General features: G+C 33.9%; 1 pseudogene; it reads right to left on the bottom strand.

The window, feature by feature from the left end:
* Positions 1-11128: 11128 nt before the first annotated feature.
* Positions 11129-25090, bottom strand: part of LOC149552959 (cytochrome P450 94A1 pseudogene) — a 73200-nt pseudogene continuing 59238 nt past the window's right edge.

Below are 25090 nucleotides of genomic sequence, written 5' to 3'. Positions count from 1 at the left end.
TATAAGCATGTGTTGTGATGTATGGCCTTTATGCCATTAAATCATCACATAATGACGTAATTAAGTACATCTCAAATGATGAGAAAAAAAATCAAACTGAGATGATATTTTCATTGCGTTCTTCAGTGAATCCAGTCTCCAAAGTTGTAGGACGTCTCCCACCTACTTCCTAAGATAGAAGTGTGGCCCAAGCGCTTTAACCTCGCCAACCACAGAGTGAAACTTTCGCCAAAATTCTTCCTAACACGAAGAATTCCCCAACCTTGGCATGAGAAGCCTAGCTTCCTAGAACAAGATGGATCAGATGGATCCGGTGCGACCATGTAACATTTCTACATTGCAACCATGTGCCTAGTAGTCTAAACACGGAATGTAGCTAGGAAATAAAATAAACTACATTGCAACCATGTGCCTAGTAGTAAAACCAAATATGCATAACCATGTACAACTGCAATATCTGAAGACAAAATGGCTTGGCCAAGCACTTTTAAAATCCAGAATTACCTGTAGAAGAAACAAGAACAGACATGTATCCATTCTACAGAACTAGCAGATAGAGAAACTAAAACATGAAGATATCTATCTGTCTATCCCATAATTGCTACATTACACCCTTCCATGAAGGAAAATACACAGCATCTAACCTTCCTTGTTTGTCCACATTCGGCACCCACATTGGAAGGTAAGCTTTCTAAAATAATAAAAATAGCATAAGATAAATGCAAAAGGAAGAATGGTATGTTCTTCACAATCTACTCCCTTATAAACCCTATCAATGCTCCAAAATGAACATCATAGATGAAGTCACTTCCAAATCACAAGAATAGCAACATCAAAAATACGCACACACACCCTAGCCTCCTCGAGATCAAAGAAATCTTAAAAACAAGATTCATAATTCTTTAGTAAAAGTCCAAAAAGGAGATACAAACCAAAATAAAAGTGAACAAGAGTCAAGTAAATAGCTCACATAAGAAATTGGTGGCTTGGTGGTCACAAAGAACATAAAATCTCAAGCTAGTCCTTCATCACATTCAAGTTCATGAAACCAAACATAATAAAATGAAACCCAATTCACTTAAAGCACAATGACTCGCACTAGTCACCATGAGGGAGTAGATGTTTAACAACACCTTGCGTCCAAGGATCACTAAGAACATAACCAAACTTCTCATGCATCACATGCAATTTATCTTGATAATCATACATTTCTAAATGCATAATGCAACATGCAATACTTTTTCAATTGAATTCCATGTTCTTCCTACTTATTATATTAGGTTAATCAATGAACTTCATGAATCTGGCATAAAATAGAAATAAATTTCATAAACTTTCCGTTTGACAATCTTTTAAGGAATGCAATTTTTTTCACTCAAAATCATGACATGCATAAGGAACTTCATATCCTTCTATGTCAAAAATAATAATAACTGAGAGACACAACATGCAACCCATCTCATCAACTCATACAACATAAAGTAAACAAGTTGACTTACAATTGTATGTCTAGCATAGTGAACTCAAGGCCCAAGTGTGGAACCAAGAGCTCTGATACCATATGTAATGACTGCCCCTGCAAGACAAATGCCACATCAGCAATTTTCATAAAATGCGAAAAACTCAACGAGAGTCAAAGTCTTTTGAATATTGACTAGTCAACATTAGTTGATTAACTATCATTAACCTTAACATAAATGGTACATATACATATATGCTCAAATTTAAAAGAATCTTAATTTCATTACCAGATTACCAATTCTAGATACTAGATACCAAATTGTCTAACCATGACGACCTAGTTGAAATGAGCTCCAAAACCTGTCTAAGAACACAAGGGTGAAAATATTGTGGGAGTGCTTTACCACCCTACCATGAAGCTGTTAAGCTTCCCCGAAATCTTTCTTGAAATGAAAGATACCCAGCCTGGCAACGAGATAGTCTAAACAAGTAAAACTTAGAGAGATAATGGAATTGTGTAGCAACAAAAGTCATATTCTAAAATTTATATACTACACAGACATTTATAAAAACCACAAAAGTAGGTTAGTATCCATTTTATCATAGTTAAAATAATTTATCCTTATTTCCAATTCACATCATAACCATCATATATGCATGTGAAACATGTAAAAATCAGCATCATAAACAATTCATAATGTGGCATCCTCAACGTGCCATTTAGACCATCATGAAAATACTTTATGTCCTTATCAGACTATTATTTTTCAAATTCACACCTTGTAAAGTTGGATTCTATTCCATTCATATGAAACCATTATGCTAAGACTCTCATTAACACATAACACATCAAGATTCTCATATGCAAACTACACATATTAAAGAATGCAATCACCCTCTTAACTATCCAACATGTCGACCAAATAACACTTCCTTTATTTATTCATATAGTTTGATACGCCTTTTATGTAAGGACCAAAAGAAACCTCACCATAATTAAACAATAAAATGCAAATCATAATAAAACATAATATGCAATGTCTCAATCCTAATAGGTATTTCCACCTCATGTTAAGAGTATGGAGTCCAAAAATGATACATGGAAACCCTAGTTGACAATTCAACCATCATGGAATTAAATACTATAATCAAAGGTTGAAGGTAATTAATCCATAAATGAGTGTGTAAACATGACTTTTATCCAATGATGTAGACCTGCACATACTTCAATGTACATGATCCAAATACTACCCTTCAATGTTAAACATAAAGCTAATACTTCCATTCAATGACATCAATTTCTATTTGCAATAAACAACTTTAAGGAGCTTTTACACCATTCCTAATAATATTATTAAGTTATACATTAACTCCAACAATCAAATAAATATATCCGACTTCATGGAGTCTTCAAGTAGATGTTTACATTTCAGAGCTAACTATTAGAGATAACCAATCACTTAGGAACGAACTAATGCCTTAGCATGTGAACTATCATGACTAAGTTTTAGTTTAATAACTATCAGTGAATCATTTTGTTGTGTTCAGAAATAATAATAATGATTCAATTATTGTTGAACCCTCATTAACCAGACATAAAACTAAGGTGTACTGAATTGAAGACCATGTGCAATCTTAGTATAGATAGTTAGAACTGAGGAAAAAGCCAAAAAGAAGTGTACTAGTGCACACATTCCTTTGCACATTTATGGAAGTGTTAGATTGTGGTGATTGATCAGGAAAGTACTGTACATACTTCATAAATAGTGGGGTTCGGGGCATCGCCCCAAAAAATTTTTTTTTTGGAAGTAGCCGACATGGTAGCCGACATATTATGGCCGACATGTTATAACCCTAAAGCGGTTTAATACTTGTATAAAAAGGGCTTAGAGTTGGGTATTTTTTATGGGTGGTGATACGAAATTGGTTCTTGCGGCGGTATTGAGCTGTAAGGGATTACGGATTGTAATCAGGTTGTAATCACTGGATTGTAATAAGATCGGACTTGCTGTTTGGTGGACGTAGCCCAGGGATTGGGTGAACCACGTTAAATCTTGGTGCCTTGTGTTCATTTCTATGTGTTCTATTATTTTTGTTATTGGTTATATTTGCATGTAGTTTTTATTTCTGTCCGTGGTTTATCCTAACAAGTGGTATCAGAGCCTAGTTGTTTCTCAGTTATCCTCTGCAGGAAAGTCTCACAGTTAAGTGGGAGTCTCACGGTTGAGTGGGAGCAATGGCAGATGATGGTAAGCTGAGGGTTGATAGGTTTAATGGGCAGAACTTCCAGTTATGGAAGATGCAAATGGAAGACTATTTATATCAGAAGGATTTATGGAAGCCGTTGGAAGGAAAAGCCAAGAATCAGGGAACTATGTCAGAGGCTGAATGGGATCTTTTGGACAGAAAGGCACTCGGAAGCATTCGGTTATGCTTGGCACCATCGGTGGCATTTAATATTACAAAAGCAAAGACGACAGAAGATTTGATGAAAACCCTAGCGACACTGTATGAAAAGCCCTCCGCTTCAAATAAGGTATTTCTCATGAAGCGTTTATTTAATATGAAAATGGCAGAAGGTGGATCTGTTGCAGATCATTTAAATGAGTTTAATACTATTACTAGTCAATTATCTTCTGTGGGTATCAATTTTGATGAAGAAATTAGGGCTCTCTTGATTTTGTGTTCTTTGCCTGAAAGCTGGAATGGCTTGGTAATGGCGGTGAGTAATTCTATTCCTGGATCAAGTACCCTAAAATATGATGATGTGATCGGTGTTATTTTAAGTGAGGAAACTCGTAGAAAATCCTCAGGTGGATCTACATCAGGAAGTGCTTTAAATGCACAAAGCAGGGGCAGAACGACTGAAAGAGGAAGTAACTCTGGAAATCGTGGGAAATCAAGAGGAAAGTCAAAGGGGAGGAGGTCTCAATCGAGAGGACCAAAATGATTGCTGGTACTGTGGGAAACCAGGGCACAAAAAGAAAGATTGTTGGACTCAAAAGAAAAATGAAGGAGATAAATCAGATGGAGACAAAGAGGCAAATGTGGTAAGTAATAAATCCGAAGAGGATGCTTTGCTTCTGTCTTTAGAGAGTGTTGATGATTCATGGGTTTTAGATTCTGGTGCTTCTTTTCATGCTACACCTCATAGAGGTTATTTCATTGATTATGTCCAAGGGGATTTTGGGCTTGTTTATTTGGGGGATAATGAACCCTGTCAGATTGTTGGAAAGGGAAAAATTAAGATTAAGTTGCAGAATGGGAATCATTGGCTACTACATGAGGTAAGACATGTTCCAAAGCTAAGTAGGAATTTAATTTCAGCAGGGCAACTCGGTGATGAGGGTTGTGTAATTACTTTTAATGATAAAAATTGGAAGGTTTCAAAAGGTTCCCTTGTAGTAGCAAAAGGTGTGCAAGTAGGCACCTTATATCTTTGTACAGGTCATATTGTTCCTTCTACTTTGATTGTTTCAAAGAAAAATGAATATTCAGGAACAATTACTGCAGTTGAGCAGGGAGAACAAATAGCTGCTGTAGATTCTGATACAGCGCTGTGGCACAATAGACTTGGGCACATGAGTGAGAAAGGTATGAAAGTACTTCATTCAAAGAAAGTTTTACCAGGTCTAAAATGTGTGAATATGGATTTCTGTGAAAGTTGTGTGTATGGAAAACAAAAGAGAGTGAGTTTTGTAAAGATAGGGAAGGAAAACAAAAAGGAGAAATTAGAGCTTGTGCATACAGATGTATGGGGACCAGCTCAGGTATCTTCCCTTGGTGGCTCTCATTATTATGTTACATTTATTGATGACGCAACTAGAAAAGTATGGGTTTATTTCCTTAGACAGAAATCTGATGTATTTCAAACTTTTAAGAAATGGAAATGCTTGGTTGAAAATGAGACTGGTAAGAAATTAAAATGTCTCAGATCTGATAATGGTGGTGAGTATTGCAGTCATGAATTTGAAGATTATTGCTCCACTAATGGTATTCGTAGACAAAAAACTATTCCAAGGACTCCACAGGAAAATGGAGTGGCTGAACGCATGAATAGGACTATAATGGAGCGCGCAAGGAGCATGAGGTTGCATGCTGGGTTGCCCTTACACATGTGGGCGGAGGCTGTCAATACTGCAGTATATTTGATTAATAGAGGTCCCTCTACTCCTTTGGGCTGTGGTATTCCAGAGGAAGCATGGACTGGTAAGAAGGTGAGTTATTCTTTTCTCAAGACCTTCGGTTGTGAAGCTTTTGCTCATATAGACTCTGAAAATAGAACCAAGCTAGAAGCGAAATCAAAGAAATGTGTCTTTGTTGGATATGGCATTAATGAATTTGGCTATAGGCTTTGGGATTTTGAAAATCATAAAATTATAAGAAGTCGGGATGTCATATTCAATGAAAAAGTGTTGTACAAAGATCTGTTGCAGCAACATGAGAAGAAAGAAGATGATTATGTAGTGCTGGATGATACTCCAAAAGATGATGTTCCAGCCATTCCTCATGATGTGCAACAACTGCAACAACAAATACCACACACACCAGTGAATGTTAGACGGTCAACAAGGCCAATTAGACCTCCACAAAGGTTTTCTCCCTCTTTGTATTCTATTTTACTTACTGATGCTGGTGAACCTGAAAGTTATGATGAAGCTGTGCAGGTGGATACTAAGATTCAGTGGGAGTCTGCAATGAAAGATGAAATGGACTCTTTGCTGAAAAATAGGACATGGGATTTGTGCAAGTTGCCTGCAGGTAAAAAGGCTTTACAGAATAAATGGGTTTACAGGTTGAAAGAAGAGGAAGGAGGTAAGAAAAGATTTAAGGCCAGGTTAGTTGTAAAAGGATTTGCACAGAAAAAGGGAATTGATTTTGATGAGATATTTTCTCCTGTTGTTAAAATGACTTCTATTCGTACTGTTTTAAGTCTTGTGGCTACTGAAGATTTGCATTTAGAGCAGATGGATGTTAAAACAGCCTTTCTTCATGGTGATTTGGATGAAGAAATATATATGGCTCAGCCACAGGGTTTTGAGGTCAAAGGTAAGGAGAACTTAGTGTGCAAATTGAAGAAAAGTTTATATGGCCTGAAGCAAGCACCTCGGCAATGGTATCTGAAATTTGACAGTTTTATGCATGAGCATGGATATAACAGGTGTCATTCAGATTACTGTGTTTATTTTAAGAGGTTGGATGATGATAGCTACATTATTTTATGTCTATATGTTGATGATATTCTTATAGCTGGGTCTAACATGCATCATATTAAGGGGCTAAAATGCCAGTTAGCACATGCATTTGCTATGAAGGATTTGGGGGCAGCAAAACAAATCCTTGGTATGAAGATTTGCAGAGATAGGAAGAACAAAACATTGACGCTATCTCAAGCTGATTATGTTGAGAAGGTGTTGCAACGTTTCTCTATGGAGAATGCTAAAGCTGTCAGCACACCTTTACCTGGTCATTTGAAATTGACTAAGGAGATGTGTCCCAAGACACAGGAAGAGGAGGATAAGATGTCCAAGGTACCCTATGCTTTAGCTGTAGGAAGTTTGATGTATGCTATGGTATGCACTAGGCCAGATATTGCACATGCAGTGGGAGTCGTTAGCAGGTATATGAGTCATCCAGGTTTTGAGCATTGGAATGCTGTCAAGTGGATTCTCAGATATTTGAGAGGAACATCCAATAAGTGTTTACATTTTGGGGGCTGTACTACTGATTTACAGGGCTATGTTGACTCAGATTTGGCTGGGGATATTGATACCAGGCGGAGTACTACAGGTTATGTCTTTACTGTTGGTGGGGCAGCCGTGAGCTGGGTTTCTAGGCTACAGAAGATTAATGCTCTCTCCACTACAGAGGCAGAGTATGTTGCTGCTACAGAGGCAGCCAAAGAGATGATATGGCTTCAGTTCTTCTTGGAAGAATTGGGACATCCTCAGAAGGATAATTATTTGTTCACAGATAGTCAGAGTGCCATTCATCTTGCTAAGAATTCAGCTCTGCATTCTAAGACCAAACACATACAATTGCGGTACCATTTCATACGATCCGTTTTGGAGGATGGACAGTTAAAGTTGGAGAAGATACATACCAATGAAAATCCAACAGATATGTTGACAAAGGTTGTCACAAGGGAGAAGCTGAACTCCTCTTCAGCTTCAGTTGGTCTTTTAGACTAAATGTGAATAAAAGAACAGCAGAGTCCAGGGTGGTTTGATCCAGTGGGAGCCCCATGCGGTAGTTGTATTGCTACAAGATCAGTCTCCAAGTGGGAGATTGTTGTTTAGTGTGGAGCCTGATCAGTCCCCAAGTGGGAGATTGTTAGATTGTGGTGACTGATCAGGAAAGTACTGTACATACTTCATAAATAGTGGGGTTCGGGGCATTGCCCCGAAAAATTTTTTTTTTGGAAGTAGCAGACATGGTAGCCGACATATTATGGCCGACATATGGCCGACATGTTATAACCCTAAAGCGATTTAATACTTGTATAAAAAGGGCTTAGGGTTGGGTATTTTTTATGGGTGGTGATACGAAATTGGTTCTTGCGGCGGTATTGAGCTGTAAGGGATTACGGATTGTAATCAGGTTGTAATCACTGGATTGTAATAAGATCGGACTTGCTGTTTGGTGGACGTGGCCCAGGGATTAGGTGAACCACGTTAAATCTTGGTGCCTTGTGTTCATTTCTATGTGTTCTATTATTTTTGTTATTGGTTATATTTGCATGTAGTTTTTATTTCTGTCTGTGGTTTATCCTAACAGGAAGAGTTTTGCTTTGGAAGTTTACCTCAATATACGGCTTATGCATCTTTCAATGGCCTCCACAAGGATAGAGGAATAGCTAGAAATGGTTATTGGTAAATTTTACAGCTAAGGAGGATGCCTGTTGCTCACTAAGCAAGATTTAAATAGGTAAGTATAATTCCATTTCAATTCTTCGATGCTATTTTTAGATGTTTGAATCAATCTTGGAAATTACTTTACTGGAAGACTGATGAATGAGTTAAGGTTTATAACAATAAAGAAGATGGAGCAACTTTGGTATAGTAGTCCTAAATCAACAGTTATGTAAATATATCCTTCTATGTTCTCCCATGGAAAGCAAAATATATCATTCAAGGTGTTAGATGAATCATACAAGTTTATACTAAGGGTCAAGCAATGAAAAAGAATAAAAAAACTAGAAAAATTTGTTGTTTCCATTAACCCCCTTTCTGTGTCGTCTCCCAAATCTTTCTTCCTCCTTCCAACCGCTACTAATGCCCCCATATCACCCTATCGGCTGCCCAAGAAAAGAACATTATTCCTACCTTATTGACCTCATTGGTCATGGTGTTTGCCTTCAGGAGGGACATGACTTATTAATAGTATGCCAGTTTAAGTTGATGTTTCAATGTGGAGCAACTTTCTTAGTTGCAGAGTGCAAGAAAGTCACGTCAATAAGAAACCTGGATACAACTAGATTCTAAAAATCTAAAAGATGCCAATGATATATGACTATAAGGGCACACGTTGAACGGATATCCAAAGCAGTAGAGCCAGAGAAGTGTTCAAAATAAAGGAGAACGATACACTATTCACAAGTAAATTTGAGTGGCGAGAATAAGAGAGAGAGAACGACATCGAAGGAAACCTGAACAGTTGGTTTTTGTTCACTGGCGGAAAGAGGAGGTTGCAATTTGATGGCTATAATAGCCACCATTGTGTCGCTGAGTGTGCACCCTCCCTATCCTTTGTTAGTGCCACTATATTTACATGCAACACCCAAGATGACCTCTCCCCAACTAAATGGTAACTATATCTAGAATTAATGATAACCAATTCCAATCATTAATTATAATTATAAAATTGGTTCATTTTCCATCCACGTGGAAATATGATGCAAATAATTCGACGAGAAGAAGTTGGTTGTGACACAAAGGAAGAGTTTCCCCTCATTCTTTCCAACTTCAAAAAAGTCAATTTGCCCTTGCCTTCTCTCTCACTTTCCCTTTTCACTGTCGGCGACTCGCTGAGATTTGACCCTGAGACCAAGAAATCATTTCTTGAGGTGAGCGATTTTAAGGACGGGACGAACACTATTCTGGGTAGGCCTAGGGATTCTTGTGTTGAAATTCATTCGCCAGAATGAGGCCATGCTCATGTGGAGAACAAAGCTTATGATTCTGCCATTCGAGGCCTCAGACGTAACGTTGATAAGCATGTAAGGCTTAGGCATGGTAGGTTGAAGGTGGGTAAGGATTATAAGTAGCTTTCTTTGGACTGGTTATCCAAGGATGAACCTTTTCCTGCTCTTTCTCTCAAGCTAGATTTCTAGCAAGTTCTGTCTTGGTGGTTTGGCCGAGGTTCTATTTATATTGATGATACCCACTGCCACAAGTGTGAAGATGATCAAGACTACCATGCCGTGAGTTATTTTTCAATGTTTTTTTTCGGAGCTTATTGGATTACAATGTTGTGAGTTTTTCGACATACTGAGATTCAGAGGGATATTTAATATATAATTCAGAGTTGATTATAGTTAGTTTCTATATGGAGATGATTTTTAAATTAGTGAATTTTTAAGTTGTCATTCTGGCCTTTTATAGATGATTTTGATTTAAATAAATGATTTCTATTAAATGTTGTGTTCTGAAGAGTATGGATTAGTTTCATGTCGATGCGCGTTGATGCCCATTTGAGGAGATAGTTAGCTTCTAATATGAAGCTGATTTCTGATTTCTATAATATTTTGAATTTCTAAGTTTGATTTTTAATTTCTAATATTTTTTCTCGAACAAACCTGTTATTAATTTCATTCATCTTCTCACAAGAACTAGTTACAAGCTCCTATCAATCCTATGCTAGTATTTATATAAACAGAATATTTCTACATGATCTACAATATAAAATAATAATATCTATTTTTAAAAACACGATGAATTATCAGTTGAAAGTTGTTTTCTTAATATTATATTTCTTTATTATTCAATATCAATAATTTTCTATGAAAATGATTATCAAGTCTATAAAATAATAGAAATAAAGTCTTTGTTAGCAAGGTCTATCACTACACTCATCGTTTACTAATATAGTACAATAACCAGAATATCTCTTGACATCAAATATTAAAAAATTAGTTTCTTAGTATTTTAAAGAATGTAAGAGACACCCGCGTTATTAGCATATGTCTTTTACAGTAGTAGTTTACATTAGAATACGATTTACATTTTCAAATCTTCCATTCTGTTTAAGGTTTTTGCTGGGGTTCAAACTCACTTTGAGGAGTGATTTAAACCTTTAAAAATTGAAATCATTTGACAGATCTAATAAAAAGTTGCAAAACTTACACAATCAACTGTGTTCTAAAAGCTACTCTCTAACTTGCACCCTGCTTAGGTGCAAGCGCTAGTTATAAAACATGTGATAGTTTACATTTTAGAGCCAAATAACTTTCAATCTCCAAATAGCTTTTGTACACGAAGGAAACAACCAATTTCAAGATCTGTTTATACGCTTCCGTTTAGCTTAGATGGACATTTCCGGTGCTCTATCTGATCACATGTGTGCAAACAAGGATTATTATATTTGAATTTTGATTGTGAAAGTGTATTTCAGATTACACTTGGTAACATAAAAACAGAAGAAACAAATGAATCTAACCATCTAACCATCAATCCTTTTTAGCTTTCGAGACGACTTTTACAGGAAGCCCACCGCTCATTCCCGCGGTCAAGGTCGCCACGAACCTGGGCTTGAAGTCGTGATCAACATCCAGACGGAATTCCGTGATGACACTCGCAACGATACATTTCATCTGAGTAAAAGCCATTTCTTTCCCCAAGCAAACTCTTGGTCCCGCCTGGAACACCGGATATTTGAACGCATTCTCTGCCACGCAGACCATCGATCCATTATCCCCTTTCTTGAGCCATCTCTCCGGCTTGAATTCCAAGCAATCGGCGCCCCAGATGCTCTCCATCCTTCCCATGGCGTACGGGTGGTAAGTCACCCGCGTCCCTTTGCTCACACTCGTGCCGTCGGGGAGCACATCGTCTTTCAACGCCTCTTTTGAGTCCGATGGAACGGGCGGGTACAACCGCATCGATTCACACAGAGCCGCCTGCAGATAATTCATCTCTTTCAATTCCTCGTACCTGAATACGAGATCCGCCCCCTCCTTTTCGCCTTGTTTTCTGGCGGCGATGATTCTGTGAACTTCGAGCTCGATGCCCTTTTCGACATGGGGATGGGAAGACAAGAGCCAGAAAAACCAGGTGAGAGCAGCGGACGTTGTGTCTCTTCCAGCCAAGATAAAACTGATGACAATATCTCTCACGAACACTTCATAATTCTTAGCCCCCCCTTCGCTACTCCGATGAAGGCACATGAGAAATCTGGACAATAAGTCCTCGGGCTCTGCCGGGCAGTACAGGGAAAGCTCTTCGTTTCTTTTCTTGATAAGATGTTGAGCAAACGAGTGAACGCACCGTATTGCCTGCCTCAACTTCCTCTCGGAGCCGACGTTGAAGAGGCGCTTGAGCTTCCACGCGAGCGGAACGGGAGTGAGAAAGCGCTGCGCGGTCAGAGACGTTGCGGTGTCGAAGGCCTCCATGAACTCTGACCGCGGATGAGAGATGTGGAGGCAAGCGGGATCCGTGCCGAAGGCCACTTTGCAGATGTTATCGAAGGCAAATCTCTTGAGCACGTCCTGCATGTCCAACGACGGGCTCTTACTTTCACTCTCCCCCGCTTTGCGAAGGAGCGGGAGCAGACGGCCGACGACCTCTCCGTTGACGGTGTAGGCGATGAAGTCGCGCAACGAGGTGGTGTTGAACTCGTAGCTGCCCACCTTCCTCTGGAATTTCCAGGCCTCTCCGTCGACGTTGAAGATCCCGTCGCCCAGCAGATCCTTCATCGCCACCGTGTTGTACTCGCCCTTGGGATATATCTCAAATCGGGTTTTCAGTATGTGCTCCACGTTGGCTGGACTGGCAGTGACAATGGCCATTTTTCCATTGGGTCTCTGAAACTTGATGGTATTGGAGGGGGCCTCTCTCAGCAGCTCTGTAAAACATTCGGAAAACCGACCTCGGATCTTCCAGAAGAAGAGCGCTGATCGAATGATTGGGTAACTGGGTACTGGTCGAGCCTTGTCTCCGTCTCTCTTCCCGCTCAATGAAATCAAGACGCAGATTACGGCTGCAGCGAAGAAGGTCGCGATGGTTAATATTTCCGTAAACATCATGGCCCCGTTTGACCTTATCGAGTTCCCCGTTTATCGGCCATATTTATAGATGACTAGTCTTTAGCTTCGCCGGCCTCTTTGTTTTATTTATCTCTCATCGAATCAAGGTAAACAAGATCCGCTCCTATCGAATCCTAATGCGACAGAAATCTAATCAGTTATAGCTTTTTAAGTGCAACTCGTTCCACGTTACCAACGAGGTTATGTTATGAGTTGTCTTGGGGGCTGAAAACATGAAGAAAATGCAGAGTAGGAGCATAAAATTGAAGTTGGGGACATTAAGCTGATTTGACAAATTGCGACGTGTAGCTCTTTCATTTATTCTGCTGTTATTTGTCGGTTTCCTCGTTGATTGTATATAATAAAGATTTTTAAGATTTGAAGATTTATGGCCAAACTTTTACATCATGCAAGTTGATTGTATAATAAAGATTTTTAAGATAAATTGATTATTATTTTTTAGATGAATGTTGTCATTAACTTTTAGTTTCTTTTTTAATGTTATTATAAGTAATTTAAACAAATAAATATATTTTATTTTAAAAATTTATTGTTGTTTTCTTTGCTATGTTTCATATTTTTATTGAAGATTAGAAGATTTGAAGATTTATGGTCAAACTTTTACATCATGCAAGTTGATTGTATAATAAAGATTTATAAGATAAATTGAGTATTATTTTTTACATAAATGTTGTCATTAACTTTTGGTTTCTTTTTTAATGTTGTTAGTCCTTGCCATTAAGGCAGGAGACTATAGCTTTCACTGTACTCTTTCACATTAGTTAGATTCTTGGAAGCAATGCTGCATAATAATTATTCATGGCTAAATCAAAGTTCTTGATTACTCTAGTATTTTCACTCAAATAGTATTTTTCTCATTGGGTGAAGTTATTTTTGCAGGAGTCTTTTCATTTTAGTTAATAAGAATTTTAGAAAAATTATTCTAAGAAGATTTGGCATATCCTAATGAATTATGTGTCTATTATATATAGCATAAAAGTTTCCAATTTAGCCACCCATCTACTTCTGGTTCTAATCCATATAATGCGTAACGCCCCACTCGGGAACCCAAGAGAAATAAACCTAACATGTTACAATGTTTACTGTACTATTTTTAAAAAAAAGTTTAAACAACATCAAGATAACATTAATGCGGAAGTAACATGAACATACACATCAAATACACATTATCAATTACAGATATAGTTTCAATTCCTCAAGGGTTCCTTTACGTTGAGTCACATTAATAATTTTAAATTAATTAGTTTAAGTTTCAAGTATAATGCCTCATGATCATAAAGAAATAACAGATACATAATCGCATAAGCAAGCATAAGTAAAACTAATACAATAAAAGTACATCCAATTAATAACATCCACTACACATGTCGCAGGGTATGTGAGAATAGATACAATACATCAAAATACATGATAGCATTATTACATCCACTGAAAAGAAGTCTCTGAGATAAGAAATAAGAGTGATAAAGGTACATCTTCTGCAATGAACATCCATCAGCTAGCAATATGAGGGGGACCCAAATGGTAAGAAGACACTACCTCCCGACCGCGTGGTTACCTAATTAGGCTTCCACTCCCACCATGCAGGGAAGATAATGAACAATCCACATACGGCTAATCAAACATAAAACATTCCTAGGCAAGGAATCCCTTATAATAGCGAAAACTACCTCAAAGGTAACACATGCTACTCAAGAAGATAAGATAATCCAAAAAGAAAGAACACTCAATCCAATATCAACACCACATAACCAAACATCATACTCGAACCAAGTATAAATCGAATACCAAGATCATAAGGTAAAGTCAACGAAAGATATCCACCTCAAGTCAAGATACACATGTCAAAAGTACACCATCCATGAATCACCAATCATCATTAATGAAAGTAATAACCACAATAAACACATCCAACAATAAGTACACCACATCCAACAATAAGTACACCACCAGAGGTACACAAAATCTACAGAGGAGACACAGGCTACATACTAGGGAGTGTCATCACATGGTTACTTGAGTTACCTTGGACTGGTCTCTCAATAGACCTCGGACCCTCAAGCGTTGAGTTACCCTGGATTGGTTACTCTGAACCCCGGACCCTCAACATGACACATGTGGAAACTAGAAAGCCCTCTCAAGAAGACGAGGCAATCATCCCATCCCCATCCTTAGTCTATACAAGCACTCAAGACATGGGTGGATCAAATATCTCTAATTTATCTTTTTAGTGTGTTTCCCCCCAAACAATTTTTAATTACTAGATTATCACTTATTACATAACTTGCATTAGGTTACCCTAGCACTAACCACTTTGGGTCTCGGACCCCTATTGCAAGCCACTCCCAAGTCACGTACCTAGACAACCTCTTCTAAGCACATAAAAACATAGTTGTGTCCCATACCACAACACCCCTAATGATCAAACTCGGTTCCTTAACATGCAACCTAAAACAAGTTAGTTCTCCAAACCCAAGTACACAAAATTGCTCCACAAAGTAAATCTCATAAATATAATTTCAATTTGAATCACAAAACACATCGTGACATCTAGCCACATAAATGGTATAAAAGAAATCCGACAAAGCCTCTGGTGTACATCCTAGACTGGTCAAGATCTAAACAACCCCAAAATCCAAAAACATAGATAATACAAGCAAAACAGTACAATTCATAGTTTGGGTTTGATTTGAAAATACACAATAGAGCAAAAAGTGAAGTTTTAGTTTTGTGTTCAATGTACATTTTAAGTAAATGAATTCTCAGTTTATTCCACAACTCAACTCTTTCATTAATTTGGATAAATATAAAAATTACCTCCGTTTATTTTATGTAAATCAATTATTAAAATAATAATGATTGTCCTTTCAATGAAAAAATAATTTTTCTTTTATTAAAGTTAATATCATTATTATTAAGGTAAGTCCAAATTCCACTAAATATTTTCGTATATATTTCATTTAATTTAACTAATTAATAATGTAAAAATAAAATAATTTTACTCTTTTATTATTTATGAAAATAATAAATATTAATAAATTTATTTAAATTATAACATTCATTAATCAAATTACTAAATCATAATATAATTTATATTATAAAAAAAAAACTTGTTAATAAAATATTATTAAATATTAATAAAATTATAAATAATAAAAAAGTTTATGTAAAATTATTAATAAATATTAATAAAATTTAATAATAATAAAAAAAAAACCATAGGAAAGCATGTTTTAACGCCCGCCGGCCTGCGCTGCTCTGCGGCCGCAAGTGTTACTACTACCGCAAACCGCAGTACTACCTACTACTGTTGTGCAGCAGTACCACCTGTCGTGCCAGATTGGTGGTGGGGTGTAGGAAGTGGTGGCCCCGCCCCACTTTGTGATATATATTATATATTTTTTTAATTAATTTTTTTATAAAAAAAATAAAAACCATTCCCCCCCATTACAAAATTAAATTTTAATAATATATATTTATTTATTTTTAATATATATATATATTAACATATTTTGCAAATATGGTCTGGTAGAAGAATTTCTTTTAACCACATATATATATATATATATATATATATATATATATATATATATATATATATATATATATATATATATATATATATATATATATATAATTTACAATGCCTATTTTCAATTTTCAAATCTTTCCCAAACCATCTAATAAAAGGGTTTGTCTAACATTCAAATTTCTAAATTAAATTTATTTTTAAATCTCAAACCCTTCTTGAATATAATTCTAATTTTCTTTAACCTATGGACGAGGCTCCAAGTTGAATAGTTTTACTTTCAATCTTAGCGTATAGATGAGATACAATACAATTATCATAGATTTAGAACAAGAAGCGATAGATTCATGCAACAAAATCCATATAAATTGATTTCAACAATCATGAAGAAGACAAGATCATCTAAATAAGATAATTCTAACTGGGTGAATGAAAACTCAAGAACCTACCCTGGATCTGATGCTAAACTCTGACAACTAGATGAAAATTCCTACTGTAAGCAAAATCCTTCAAGCCACGAAAAATTCCCTTCTTTTCCAGACCCTCCGAGTTGCTCTCCAAAACCTGTGTGTTCCCTGAAACTTGCGTGTGTAATAATGACCCGATAACCCTCTAATATAAACTCCAAGTACCTTTTAGGGTTTCTATCTCCACAACTCTAAAATTATAATTATTATTTCTTTAATGCACAATTAGCTTGCTTTTTAATTAAAATCTTATTTACTTTTAAATCTCATGCGCACTTTATTAAAATATCTTTATTAAGTTCACATATTTTATCTTTTTAATTAATTTTCTTATATTTTAAATCTCATGCATGCATCATGCGAACTTAAAACTTTTTCATAATTTAATATCTTTTCACTTCTTAATTTATTTTTGAACGTTTAATTTGATAAATATTTATTAACTTAAATAACAATAATATTTAGCATTTATTTTAAAATGAACTCTAAATATATTATTATTAAATTAAATAAATATTATCACGTTCTAAATTTATTCTCATAACTTTTATCTTTGAATTCCATTCTTTTTATTTAATTAATTTCTCAATTAATTAAATATTCAAAATGTCATAATAATTTTCCATTAAATTAAATCATTAATTTAATCTTTTAATTAGACTTAATTAATAGAAAATTCATCAAAGACTCATAAAACAACATACGCATAAAAGACTCACAAGTTTTTAAAAGGGTAGATAGTCTGTTACGAGTCCTCCTTGTAGGACAAGTATTTTAGCTATGGTTGGGATTGGACCTAATCGTTATCTCCCCATTCTCACCATTTGAGTATTTGTAATTGGGCACGCTCATCCTAGCAATTTAGGAAAGTCGATGCCCGATACCTACATCTTGCATAAAAGACGAGCATGTACATGTATATAATATATATCTAAACTAAATAGGCAATGGCAGGGAGTGGTGCATCATGTAGATCCCGACTAGCAGGTGACTATGACTCCCTCCCTTAACCACATCAAACACGTCAGACAGAAAGATAAAATAAACACGTGCACCATACACATGCAAGTATGGGGTAAGTATCATAAAAATCACCAGTCTAATATCAAATGCATACATATAATAATGCACCTCTATCAATACAAACATAATCATCATTAAAGACATCATGTTAACATTGTTATGAAAGAACCCACATTTACTACTTAGGAATCATCAAGACATCATTAACAACACCTAAAATGAAATCAACTAAGCAATTATAACTGATATATTTGTAATCCAACACATGGAGTAATATCATAATATTGTAAATCCAATATCTCTAAACTAATCAATGCATATAATCGACCTAAAAGAATTTGACAATGATAACAGAAATGCGATCTAGGGGCAGGCACTACATAATGGGTGAAGAGAAAATGAATGTTCTAATATATTTATTTGCATGTATTGATGTGGTAGAAAATTGGGAAATATGGTGCATAAATTATAATGCATTTTCTTGAAATTGAAGAAGTCACTTTTGGTTATTTATATTCTCATCATGTTCTCTTAAAAATTTGCAATCTTCGTGAGTAGAAATATAAAAATAATTTCTTAACAAATTTTCTCTAACTCTCTGAATCTACTTTTTCATTCTGATAAACCCCTTTTTTGCAGATTTGAAGACCTAAATTCTACGTAATCCTCTAATCCTGTAAGGAAGAGGGTGTTGTAATCTAAGGTAAATTTGAGTCTGAGTTTGGTATTTTTGCTGCAATTTTTATCCTATGGTTCTTTTTTTCCCTACATTATTATGATTTATGGTGCCCATAAAATGTAATGTTCAGGGTTTTTTCTTTTGCAAAAGGGTTTTCCTTGATTTGCACAGAATGATGTTTGTGTTTGTATGCATGAACCATCGTTGTTTCAGGCTTTACTTGGTTTGGGTTTTCATGACAGTGGCAAATGAATGGGCAACAACTTCATACCAAAAATGAGCGTCAAATATATGTACAATTTCATCTTTATGAACCCCAACTCATATGAGGGGTCTTCCAATCACACAATTTTGCCCCAGTCAAATGTACAGTCTAAGTTTATAGTGGATAATTTTGAAATTAAGCAGTATAGTTGGACTAATGAGGCAAATTCTTCGAACATGTTTTGGCAAGCACCCAGAGGGAATTCTATGGTTTATGGGCTTTGTGGGCCTAATGGGATTTGTGATGCTAGTGAAAATGTCAAAAATGTTGAATTTTATAAGTCTCTTGAGAGTTTTAAACCTAGGTTTCCACATGCTTGCATTTCTTATGATTGGTTTGGGGGTTGTGTTAGAATTAGCCCCTTACAGTTGTCACCTCTAAAGAATAGGGGTCAGGTTAGTAGTCTCTGCAACATCATCTTTAGGTTTAAAGAACTACCCCAAAAAGAAAAAAGAAAAGAAAATTTGATTTACATGATGAGAAGCTAAAAGCAAGATAATCTCTCAGCTATGCGTTCAAAGATGCTCATTAAAAAATAAAATCTTTTTGTTTCTATTTACTCATTTGGTAACAAAAAATGGGAATATTAGCATGGTTTTGCCCCATTTCAAAAATTCATAGATTTCATTCTCTTTTCCTGTCTAATTTATTCGTCCTGACCCCATCAACATTCAATTTTTTGATGTCACTGGCCTGGTAATACACTAGGTGATACATATTACAAACACATTGGACTGAGAGCACTGGCTTATGTCAATTACATTCATTGCCATGCAAAATTTTACTAGTATTTTCACAAATTACACACTCTAATTGTTTGTTATTTCATTAACAAGTAGATTACCAACTTCCTTAGTCAACAACTTGCCAAGATCATAATTCCAGCTTATGACAAACCATGAATTCAACTTTCCCTTATATGAAGACACTATTTAATGTGATTATTTGATGAAGGACATCTCTCCAAGTTAGAGATATATGCATGTTTCTTTTCCAGTTCTTTTTCTCACAACTATTTTGCTTCTCTCCATTCAGTGAATCTTTTTTTCCTCATAGAGTTCAATTACTACTGTCAATAAATATAAAATTAATCTTTTCCCTGACTTGATACAAGTTATAGAAGACTCTGGGCTTCCCAAAGTATGATGAATAATTTTTGACACTAATCAGTCCCAACAGATGCAAAACAACATTTAGTCCCTAGGGAAACATGTACTAGCCAACCAAATACAAGTTATAACAGGGTGATCCCACAATAATGGGTTCCACTTTTTGACCAATTTTGACACTGAAATATTGAAACAAACCTCACATTCGAGTGACTATATCTCTAAAAATATGAATAATTTGAAGATGACATAAACTACTAATTTTTAGTACTCTGTTCCTACTTTGCAATCATATTTTTTAATTTTTAAAAAATAAATTATTTAAGTCAATTTTTCTTCTCCTTCAAAAAGTGGTACATATAAAAAATCAAAATTTTTAAAGAGTGACACTCTTTTTGACAAGCATAACTTTTTTTCTAGAAATGATAATGAGGTAATTCTTTCGATGTTGGATTTGTAACATCAATATCTAGAGGATGCATTTGGTTTGATTCAATTTGGTTGAATTTTGTATAGTTTATGAAGGTTTGAAGTGACATCAATTGTAATTCAAACATAGGTCCATTTTGACTAGGATAACTTGAACTCAATATATCATAAATCAAATTTTCTTTTTTTAATAGAAAGCTATCTTGGTAACCTATTTCCTAGATATTTTTCAAAAAAAAATTGACCTAATTCACAATTTTCTCAAAGTGTCAAAGTCAGTTGATGTTCAATCATTAATAAACCTATAATGAGTTAAACTCATTTTTGAAATTCTTAATGAATATAATACCAATTAAAATTATAGTCATTGGAAATCTTGCTCCAAGAAGCACAATTTGAACTTTATTGATTTACAATAGGAGATCATTTGATTCAAATTTTGAGAGTCAAAACACCATTTTTTTCTTTTTTAAAAAGAAAATAGCAAAGTTTTAAAATATATATATGTTTGTGCAAACATATATTTTTTACAAATGGAAATTTTACAATGAAAATAGTAACGTTCATATGTTTGCGTGAACATTTATATCACTTATGTTCACACAAACATGCCTATTTATATTTATTGATGTTTGCAAGAACATAAATGTAGGGAATGTTTGTGCAAACATTTCCTTAATAATCACATGAACAATTGAAAATTGGAAATTGGGAATTTCCATCCATTTCTAATTTTGTTTGTACTACAAAAGTGTCACTCAGTATTGTGGGATCACCCAACATCAAGTTGTTCAAACATATTTTGTGATATTTGCCAATTTTGGTTTATGAAGTCTATGTTATGTCAATGTAATTGCAAAGATTATTGAAGTAGTTATTGTAGAATGGACCTCAACAAAATTTCTTTGAATTGGCATATGAAATCCAAACTATAACTTATTTTGAATAGGATCAAACTATTATCCAAGATATAAAATTTACAAATCAACCAATCAAGAACTACTAAGTACTTGTATGTTTTACATTTATGTTCTCTACAATTCGTAGCTTCAATATTTTGTATGTTGATCTATATAACAAGTATGATGCAAAAACATGATTCTTAAAAATTTCACTAACTGTCAATTCTAGGAAAGCTTTCTTAAGAAAGAGCTTACCTTTAACACATTGATTACTAATCACACACAGTGCTCTAGAAGATGGCTCAAGCATAGCACACATGAAATCTAGCTATAGAGTTATAAAGTTTTCAATGGCAGACTATACTCAGGTTTTAGAACACATTCTAGCTTTCTAGTTATCCCAATGGTAGATTGATTTTAACTCATTAGTAAAGAAGTTAATTGTTCTAAGTTATATGTATGATCTTAGATTTTGATTCATTATATTTGTGCATTCAGATTTTTACTTGTGCTTAATGATAATATACATTTTCCAATGATAAACATTATATATAATTCTCTATTTAAGTATTATCTATGCTCTATCTTCTTACACATGAATATATTTTCTGTATGTTTAATGTTGGTTGAGCAATTATTCTACTTGATATATACTAAGTTTACAGTATATGATAACCCTTGGGTGGCCTAATTTTTTATTTCACATTAGAGTTTTTGCTACAAATTTTGAGAAGGGTTTTAGTTAATTGACTTGGAAAATCGATTTTTTGTGCAACCATAGATTATGATCCCATGATCAATGTGATTTCCAATATGTGAGAGCCTTGATGATGTATTAGATTATATGTGAGATTCATTTCAAACTAATCAAACATTGTTATGATTTGTTACGAATTCTAGCTATATGTTGAATAATCTTTTTTTTTTCTATCAAAATTTCCTCCTTAGTAGTTAGAAAAGGTAGGGACTAAAGCTCGAATAGAGCTCTTGTTATAAGTGGTTTAAACAAATTAATTTATTTTATTTTAAAATTTTATTGTTATTTTCTTTGCTATGTTTCATATATTTATTCAAGACTAGAAGATTTGAATATTTATGGCCAAACTTTTACATCATGCAAGTTGATTATATAATAAAGATTTATAAGATAAATTGATTATTATTTTTTGGATGAATGTTGTCATTGACTTTTGGTTTCTTTTTTAATGTTGTTAAAAGTGGTTTAAAAAATAAATCGGGGCCTAATCATACTCCTTCATGAACAAGCTATACATTCTTGGAGAAGGGCATTGGAATTTTAAAGGACCAAATGCCCTAGTATTTTAGCATTATTTAGACTTGTTATGAGTTGCCTCAGTTTTTGAGGGCTTTATAGGTGTTTCCTAGTGGGGTTTTTAGTGTACACAAGGGTTTCAATGATGTTTGGAGGAGCTATACACTTAATAGGTCACCACCCACAAATCTTATTATTGTTGTTTGGATGACATTTTGTGAGTGGTCATTCATTCATTCAATGACCTAGGTGGTGTGGAGTGAAGTTGGAAATTATATTGCATCTTTATACAACAATTTGATGACATATGAACAATAGGGAATGGTCCTTGAAATATTCCATAATTGCCTTATCACACAAGTTGTGAATAACATACTCATAGCTTGTGCTATCTAATGTTTCAAACTTTCATATGCTTGTTTGCAGGAGGTTTGGGGTGGTTTTGGGTGCCTTGACCTTCAATTAGTAACCAACAAGGATAGCTTCAATCAAAACATACATGTTGTGGCATTTTAAAAATATTTTTAAAACCTATTATAGTTATTTTTTTCCTTCATTGGTCTTGCACCTGCTTGACATTAGCATTGAGTAGTTTTCAAGAAACTAGAAATATATAACTTCAATCATTGTAATTGTTTTTTAAGCTTTAGGGGTGTTATCCGATTTACTAAAAGTCCAATTTTCAGAATTTTTGATGGCTCTAAAAGATTCAATATCTAAATGTCCTTGTGTTGTTTGTCCCTTCATCACGATCCAATATTTTTCAATCTCCTTTGAGCGAGCATTTTTTTTAAAATAAGATCTTTTTACTAAATTACAATGGGTTTATTTTTAATTTATAAATAAATAAACAAAATTATTTTAACATTTGTAATGAACCACAATTAAGATAGAAATGTAATACATATAGTTGTAGATTTAATCAAATAAACCATATTGTTATTGACTAATTAATTTATATGAATGATTATAACTATAATCAATAATGACTTATAAAATAGAATGGAAACTATGTCAATTAACTAATTATAAAATGTCGTAATAATAATATAAATGAAATGTATTAGATTTAATATTTAAATCTATAATTATCAAATTAAGCTAAATTAATATTACCATATAGTACAAAGGAAGAGAAGACCTCATTTCATGATGTTTAAAGTAATAGTATCAATAAGCATATATAAAGAGTTATCTAGTAAAAATAAAATAAAACATTTGTTAAAGGGTAAATTGAATAAATTTTTAATGGAATAAAATAACCATTTTATATTTTTTTAAATATATAAAAAATATTTAAATTAGAAAATTGAATATATTTTTTATGAATAGCCAAAAATCATAAAATAATAATTAAAAAATTCAATCAATCTATTCATGTATTGGAATATATTCCCCTACTCATTTTTTCAAGAGTATTAACATTGAAAATAATTTAACTTTATAAATGAAATATATTTATTTATTTGTGATCTTTTCCACTTTGTTCTTTAATAATAGATTATATTAAGCTTGATATTCTACATTTAATATTTGATTAAAAAGCTATAATATAGCACAATATAATAAAAGAGAAAATATATTATAATATGAGAATGATATTTTTTCTTGTTTTAAATCTTGTATCTATTATAAAATACAATAAAGATCCTCTTGTTTAACTCTATAAAGAATTATTGAATTGTATTACATAAGTTGTACTTAAATAGCTTCTAAAATTAAAATATTTTTATATCAAATTCATGACTATTTCATATAATTAAATATTTATTTATTTAGTGTTTACTAGTGGAATATTATAATATAGAAATATATATTTCTAAAATCAATTGGAATGAATTTATTTCCTCACTCTACTTATGTTTTAATTAAACTAAATCATATTATAAAATAAAAATCTTTAAAAAAATAAATAAATTTAGTAAATCTTTTATGCTGTTTAAATAAAACAAAACTAAAGAAGAAATTTTTCTATTTACTTTTGAAATAAAAGACCATATACAATTGCAACCTCATTCAATTGAACAATTGTTTTTTCATATATGTTTATAACCTAGTGCTAGTATCTCTAATTTTTAAAAGATGAAACCATTATAGAGTTGAAGACTAGAGATTTTAGTAAGGAGTCAATCAATTTAATCATTAATGTAAGCCCAAATGGAGTCTTAAGAAATTTTCACAGAACATATATTGTCAGACTTACATGAAAGTCAAGGGTCACCTATCCCATTCTTGGAATTTGGGTGTGTTTCTTGTAGCATCCAATAATTATCTACTCTCAAAATCCATAAACCAGATCCTAAACATGCGTGATAAACTTCATCCTGCAATTAGAGTTACACCTCTCAATATCTCAAATGATAACTGATAATACTTAATTGTCATCCGATCAAGAGACTTCTAATAAAATACTGCACCATACTCATTATTGTAGGCTTTGCAACTATATTTTCACAAAACTAGTAAGAGCCCACTTGAGGACAACATAGACAAAACCCAATCCACCATGTCCATTAGGTAAAAAGCACTTGAAAAAAGATAGATTTCCTGAAATCTAAACCGCATGAACTCTGAAAGAATCATTCCTCTAAGGCTGAATGATGTAGGCCTAGAAGATTGTACATTTCCTATAGAGGGCACTCAAAGAAATATTCATCAGAGCTGCAGAGGTGGTTAAATCTACAATCTTC

The sequence above is a fragment of the Cupressus sempervirens genome, chromosome 6, assembly GCF_028749045.1.
Source record: "Cupressus sempervirens isolate cs-2001-9-10 chromosome 6, ASM2874904v1, whole genome shotgun sequence".
Classification (NCBI taxonomy): Eukaryota; Viridiplantae; Streptophyta; class Pinopsida; order Cupressales; family Cupressaceae; genus Cupressus; species Cupressus sempervirens.
The sequence above is the reverse complement of the archived record's forward strand: the minus strand, read 5'-3'. Positions and strand labels throughout refer to the sequence as shown.